This window comes from Photinus pyralis, unplaced genomic scaffold (genome assembly GCF_008802855.1).
Source record: "Photinus pyralis isolate 1611_PpyrPB1 unplaced genomic scaffold, Ppyr1.3 Ppyr1.4_LG1, whole genome shotgun sequence".
In the NCBI taxonomy this organism is placed as follows: domain Eukaryota; kingdom Metazoa; phylum Arthropoda; class Insecta; order Coleoptera; family Lampyridae; genus Photinus; species Photinus pyralis.
Genome location: NW_022170249.1, coordinates 5179937 through 5186357, shown reverse-complemented (window position 1 = coordinate 5186357; position 6421 = coordinate 5179937).

Here is a 6421-nt window from a genome sequence, read left to right as displayed (position 1 = left end):
TTCAAGTGTCAGCCACACATCGCCGCCTGAGATCGCTCCGTGTGCACCGCCGGCCGGTTGGGTTGCCTACCTACAGGCGCGAAATTCCAGAAAGTAAATTTGGCTCTGGCACCCTTATTTTAGATTTCCGACCCCAAGTGTCCTATATCAAAATACTCCCCTACGCACCACCTACACGCTCCCAAACGGTGGCAGGTACTATAGGAATCACCCTGTATATAAATTGAGGGAAGCTGGGTGGCTAAATATGATGGAAAGGAGATTGATTCATGCTGTGGTACTATATCACAAAGTAATAAATACTTTAACCCCTTCCTACTTAGCACAACGTTTAACCTATCGTACAGATGTGCATAACTTAAATCTTCGGAATAGGGGCCTTTTAGAGGTTCCAATGCATACTAGCGAATTCTTTAAAAAATCGTTTCCTTATAATGTTGCAAACATCTTTAATAAATTGTCACCAACTTTCAACTTTACGAAGTTTAAGTATGACTATGTTTAAAAGACAAGTAAAGATCCTTTTGTTAGATGATCAACTCTCTATTATGGCTTAAGGGGCTTCTGTATTGAACATACATTTTTGGTTTAGGAAGTTCTGAGGAGTGATTTGCGTGTGAGTGCTTATGTATTTGTCCATATACCATGTTAGTTCAAGCTCATATCGCACTGAATGTGTTCATTTGAAATAAACATTATTATTATGGTCGGTGTTTCTTGTGAGAACTCAGGTCTAGCCTGGTTAACTAACGCCGGCATTAAGAAATCAAGTAACGATTAGTGTCGTGTACTGTGTGAAGTTATGTGTCCATAAAAAGAAAAAAATCACACACGACATTGGAAATCTAGGATAAGTATGTTAATTCCATAAATACCAACATAGCTATTGAGGGGCACATAGCCCAAGCGCTATTAGGAAAGAAAGAAACAAACAAAAAAAATCATTTATAATAATTCCGTAATTTTAGTTAATCATTTGTAAGTGTTTCTTTGGCTTTGCGTTTGGGTTTGTAATTACAAGTTGTGGTAAGTGGCTGTGTTTCTGAGAAGTTATTATTATATTATGAAACAGGCAACAAGCCCAGGCGAAAAGCAGTGTGTTTAGCTACAGACGGCTGGACCTCATCGAAAACGAAAGTTTTATTGGTGTTGTAGCGAGAACTTTTACTTTCGCTTTCTAAAAAGTGAAACTGTGTTCCGCTTAAAATTATCCCTTTTGTACAGGACTGAAAGTGACCGGTCCTTTTCACACCAGTTATCTGACACGCACATGTGTTACTCATTATGAGTATGGGGTGCGCTGTGCAGTATCAGGAACGTTACCCTTCACGGCCGATGTTTAAAAGGATGGTTCCTATTAGATATAAGTTAGTTAGTTTTGTTCATCGTTAGACGCTTGTTGTAAAATCATTTTTGTTGTAAATCAATTGCTATAATAAAGGTTATTAATTGTTTGAATCCGCAATATCAACAATTCCTGAAGTGCGCATATGCCCAGCACCTCACTGTCACCGCGCATTACATATGCGATAATGATTTGAAATCGTTTCTGCTTGGTTGCTGTAAGTACGATAAAGCGCACACTTCTGAAAATCTAGCGGAAATGTTGAAAGATGTGGTAAATGAGTGGTCTTTATCTAATATGGTAACCTGCATCGTTACAGACAACGCAGAGAATTTGTAGGTGCTATACGGCTGCGCATAGACATTTTGGAAAACGTGACCAATACAATTACCAACATGAGAGTGAAAGGAAAAAAATCCCTTATGTCCTTTCAATTTTAGGCATCATCATTTCCAAGAATTCCCTAGAAGGACGTTTTGGGACTATGAGGGCTAAAGGTGGACTGTACGATAATCCAGATCCTATGGGAGTTCAAATACCGGCTACGTGGCTACATCCTGGGTCGAAACGAGAAATGTTTATCTAATGTTGGGAATGTGGAAAAGGACTCTTATACTCCTAGCTTACTTTCCCAAGTTGACGAAATCAATCTGATTGGGCAGTATATCTCAAAAGAAAATTTAGAAAAATCGTAACTTAGTTTCTGTACGCAGGTGCGTATATTGTGATATTTACCTTCAATAAACACAACAACACAAATAACTACTATTTTACCGTTTATATTTGAATGTTATAGGTCTCCCTGATTAAAATTAACACCCGTAATGTAATTATCATAGTGTGAAAATTTACATCTGAATCCTTGTTGCTTTATGAAGCGCGCGACACATATTTAACTGTTTTAATTAATGCACGGCTTAGCGCATTAAGTCAATCGACTGTCGTTTCGTTGATTGCCTTTTAACTATCGAATTCTTTATATTAGATAGTGATATGGTCATAATTTTGGGAATAAATGGAATTTTGCAGTGCGTCCTGACGTAAGACTGAGATAGACCGATACGGCAAGACATGATACATAAGGCTGGTTTACATTAAGCCTCAGTTACACGAGAATAGTAACTCGTGCGAGCCACTAAAACCGAGTGCTGTAAGTATCGTGTAAACAACCATTCCATTACTGGTTTCTAGTACTCGTTCCAGCAAGTGTTCCAGTCGAGTAATAGAAACAGTTTCTATTTAGTAGAACGAGTTGCCCCCTCTACTTTACTATCTTGCATTACTTCCCTCGTGTAACATAGTGTTTCTAGTGAAAAAGACGGACAGTCGAGTGCAGAATAATTATTGACTGCACCGAAGTGTACTCAGTAGTTCCCAAGAACATGGAGAAGCAGAGATTGACATACAGTTCTTATAAACACCGCAATACTTGGAAGGTGCTCGTTGGTGTAGCGCCTAATGGTGTCGTAACATATGTGAGTGATGCATACCCGGGATCTGTTTCAGACAAAAAAATTGTTCAACATTGTGGCTTATTGGATCATATGTGTCCTGGTGACCTTATTATAGCAGATAAGGGTTTTTTAATACAAGATCTGTTACCAAAAGGTATCAGCTTGAACATTCCCCCATTTTTGACAACGCCTCAATTTACAGAGAGTCAAGTTATAGAAAATAAAAGGATTGCCAGGGCTCGAATACATGTTGAAAGGTCTATATACAGAATCAAAGGGTTTAGAATTTTAACTTGTATACCCCAATATTACACTTCTGAAATATCAATAATATTTCAAGTATGTGCTGCATTAACAAATTTTCAACATCCCCTTATTAAAGAAGTGGAAGAATATTTTGTTTAAACAATTTTTAAATTTTATTGCATAGCACAATGTACTTGTTAATAGGTTTGTTCCAACTTGTGAAGAAATCGGTCAAAAATTGTCGATTCTTGCAGAATACACGGAAATAGCATTTTTCTTTTAGACAAGCTTTTATGATTTTTTTGCAGATTGGAAAAGACTTTATAGCAAGATTAGATTACATTTATATGATAATTATAACTTATTGTATTACGGACAGATGAACGAGTGTAAATGTATAGCCTAATGTTCACACAATAACTGATCTACCCATATGTACATTATTCATTATACAAATTCTTACAATATTTTTGCAAATTACTACAAAATTAATGTATTACGCATTCCAAACTTGTTAATGAACACTTTGCAAAAGTTTTGGTATATATTGGTAAAAATAAAAATGTTCTAAAATATTTAAATTATTTTCCCACTCAAGATCAATGTCTATATTTACAATGAGCAACTCTTTGGTGGTCCAGATACACAAATAACACTTTTTTCGCTGCATTATGTGAAGCAACCCCTGAATTTGATCAAAATATTTGTGCTCCCGATTCACAACAATAGTTCCCTTCTCAAAGTATATAATATAACCCTTGCCATTACGTAAAACTGAAGAAAGTTTATCATTTCGGTAAGTGTAGGGACACTTTACTTCGACAATTGCGTCATCTCCATCTGGGCTAGCTCCTAAAATTCCGGATGTAGATAGCCATATTCCTGAAGATAAGACTGTTAAGTCGGTAGCTTTTTCAAATTGTTGTATAGCAATTTTCTCGTGCTGTTTACCCCATTGAATGGCTTTGACTCCGTCCAAATTATAATCACCTGCAATTGTTAAATTATACATACACTTACGTAATACACACACCAATCTCATTACCTGATAAGCTTTTAAACAAACTCGGAGGAAATCTATTTCTCTTGCAGGCTGCTAAGACTAATCCAAAGTTGCTTGCGGTTAAGCGATACTTTCGAACTAAGTACCACTTTTCATTTTCAGCTTGACCTACAGTTAAGTTAGCAACTGACAGTACAACCGATTTAGCCAACATAGATTTCTGCTTTAAGTATGAGACTTTATCTGACATAGCATGATATTCTTCACAAAATATAACTTCTTCGAGTAGAGGTAACGATTCCGTAATACTTTCAGCAGTGGTAGGTTCGTCCTTTAAAAGCCAAGTAAAACCAACTGTATCGCCTAAATTATTTAGCCGTTTTTGCAACTCCTGCAATTCAGTTTCGGTCATGTCCCGATCTATTGCAGAATATTTTTTGCTAGGGTATAGCTCAGATGCAGTTCGGACTACGTCTTTTGTTTTTACAGCATTCTGTCAGTCACTGAGATGTTGTAATGCCCAAAAATAGCAAGTGCTGCAATGTGATGGCATTTGATGCCTTTTGGACAGGAACAACTTGCCTTAATAATATCGGCAGATTTATTGATAGAAATCTGTACAAACGGGAACATTAGCATGATGTTAATTACGTATTAAGTATTTACCTCAACTTTATAAAATTTGTCCTTCATGCTAGCATGAACATTTCCTTGAATTAAGCCTAATCCAAAATCCACTTGCATACATTGGACATGACCAGATTCAACCGCATTTTCACCCCTTCTAATTACTTTGTTATCGTTTTCAAAAAATTCTAGTATAGATGAAAACTTTAATACATGTTTCGCCATTATTACGTACAAAGCTTTTAAATAAGTTCATCGGAGCCCGCTCCACTCTTCTGTGATGCAACAACTTTTCGGTGTTAACAATAAAAGTTGCTTTGTAAGCCGTTGAATTTAGATTTTAAGTCACTTCCCGTAACTTCGGGCCGTAATGGGGTCAACGCTTTTACAATTGTTTCCAAGGCTTCTTTTCGGCTATGCTTATTTTTGTAATTAGCTGATTTTACAACGTAAAGGCATTGGTATTTCTGCACCTCCTCAATTAAAGCTCACTTCTCTGTTAGACCACGACATACTTTTCGAAAAAATATAAACATTCACATGCAAATGTTGTTAAAAATTTACACAAGTGTAAAACGGCCTTTAGTAGTAAGTTTAAATATAAGTTATTAAACTCGATGTAGAAGTAAATTATGTAAATAACGTGGTGATTTCTGGTTACTTTTTTTTACTTCAGGTTGGCGACTTGTCATAAACCACCCCTGGCAATGCTGGTCTTCAGTTCTCAGCTTCTCTTCACTTTACACGATTGCGATTTATGAACTCGAGGTGACTTCAGTTCATACCACATTTAATACAATGGATCACCTATGTGAACTATTAAAAAACATCTGGAAAACCAGTTTTATAGTGATCTACGTATGCATAGGACAAGGTGCATCCAAGTGATTCGAAAAGTTTTGGCCCCGTCAATAATAATAAAAGACATAGTCGATGATATTAACAACTCCAACACACATTATTCATTAATTCTTGACGAATTCACAGACATTTCCGTGAACAAATATTTATGCGTTTGTGTACGTTATTACAGTGCGGTAAATGTAGTGTAGATTTACTTGCAGTGGATAATGTGCAGATTATTCAGGGTAATAAATCGTATCGACCAAAAAAAAACACTTTACTTCTTTACATGACGGAGTCATCTATTCAACTAACTTCGTTACAAAAAGAATATATACAGATGTCGCTACATCATATACCTACTTTAAATCCTGAACTTTTCGTACTCATTTCCAGCACTCCCACTTAACAAAAGTTCACAAATATAAAACAAAAAAAACTTTAAGCACAACTTAACTAAACGCTTCACAAATTTTGAGTTTACTCGCTGTAAAGGTTTGGTCAAGATGTCGGCTACCATTTTATTTTCACTTAAAGCATCTCTTAAGAAATGGTACCTTATGTCAATATGCTTCAATGTATCATGGTAAACGGGATTGTTAAGCTTCTGAGAACTTTGGTTATCGTTAGAACTATTAATACAATTCAATTTGCCTGTTATTTCATATAAAAGGTTTCTTAAGTATATGGCTTCTTTTGCTGCCTCGCTTAGTGCCATGTATTAGGTTCAGTTGTCGATAAAGAAACTGTACGCTGTTTACAACTCCTCCATGAAACCGTTTCAGCATCGCATTTGGAGTTGGCTAGCACTCTGAAGATATTAAAGGCTGTCTTACAACGTGTATCTAAATTAGATTTATCGACTTATATCGACGTACTGCTAGCTTTTTGAAATTGGTCTGC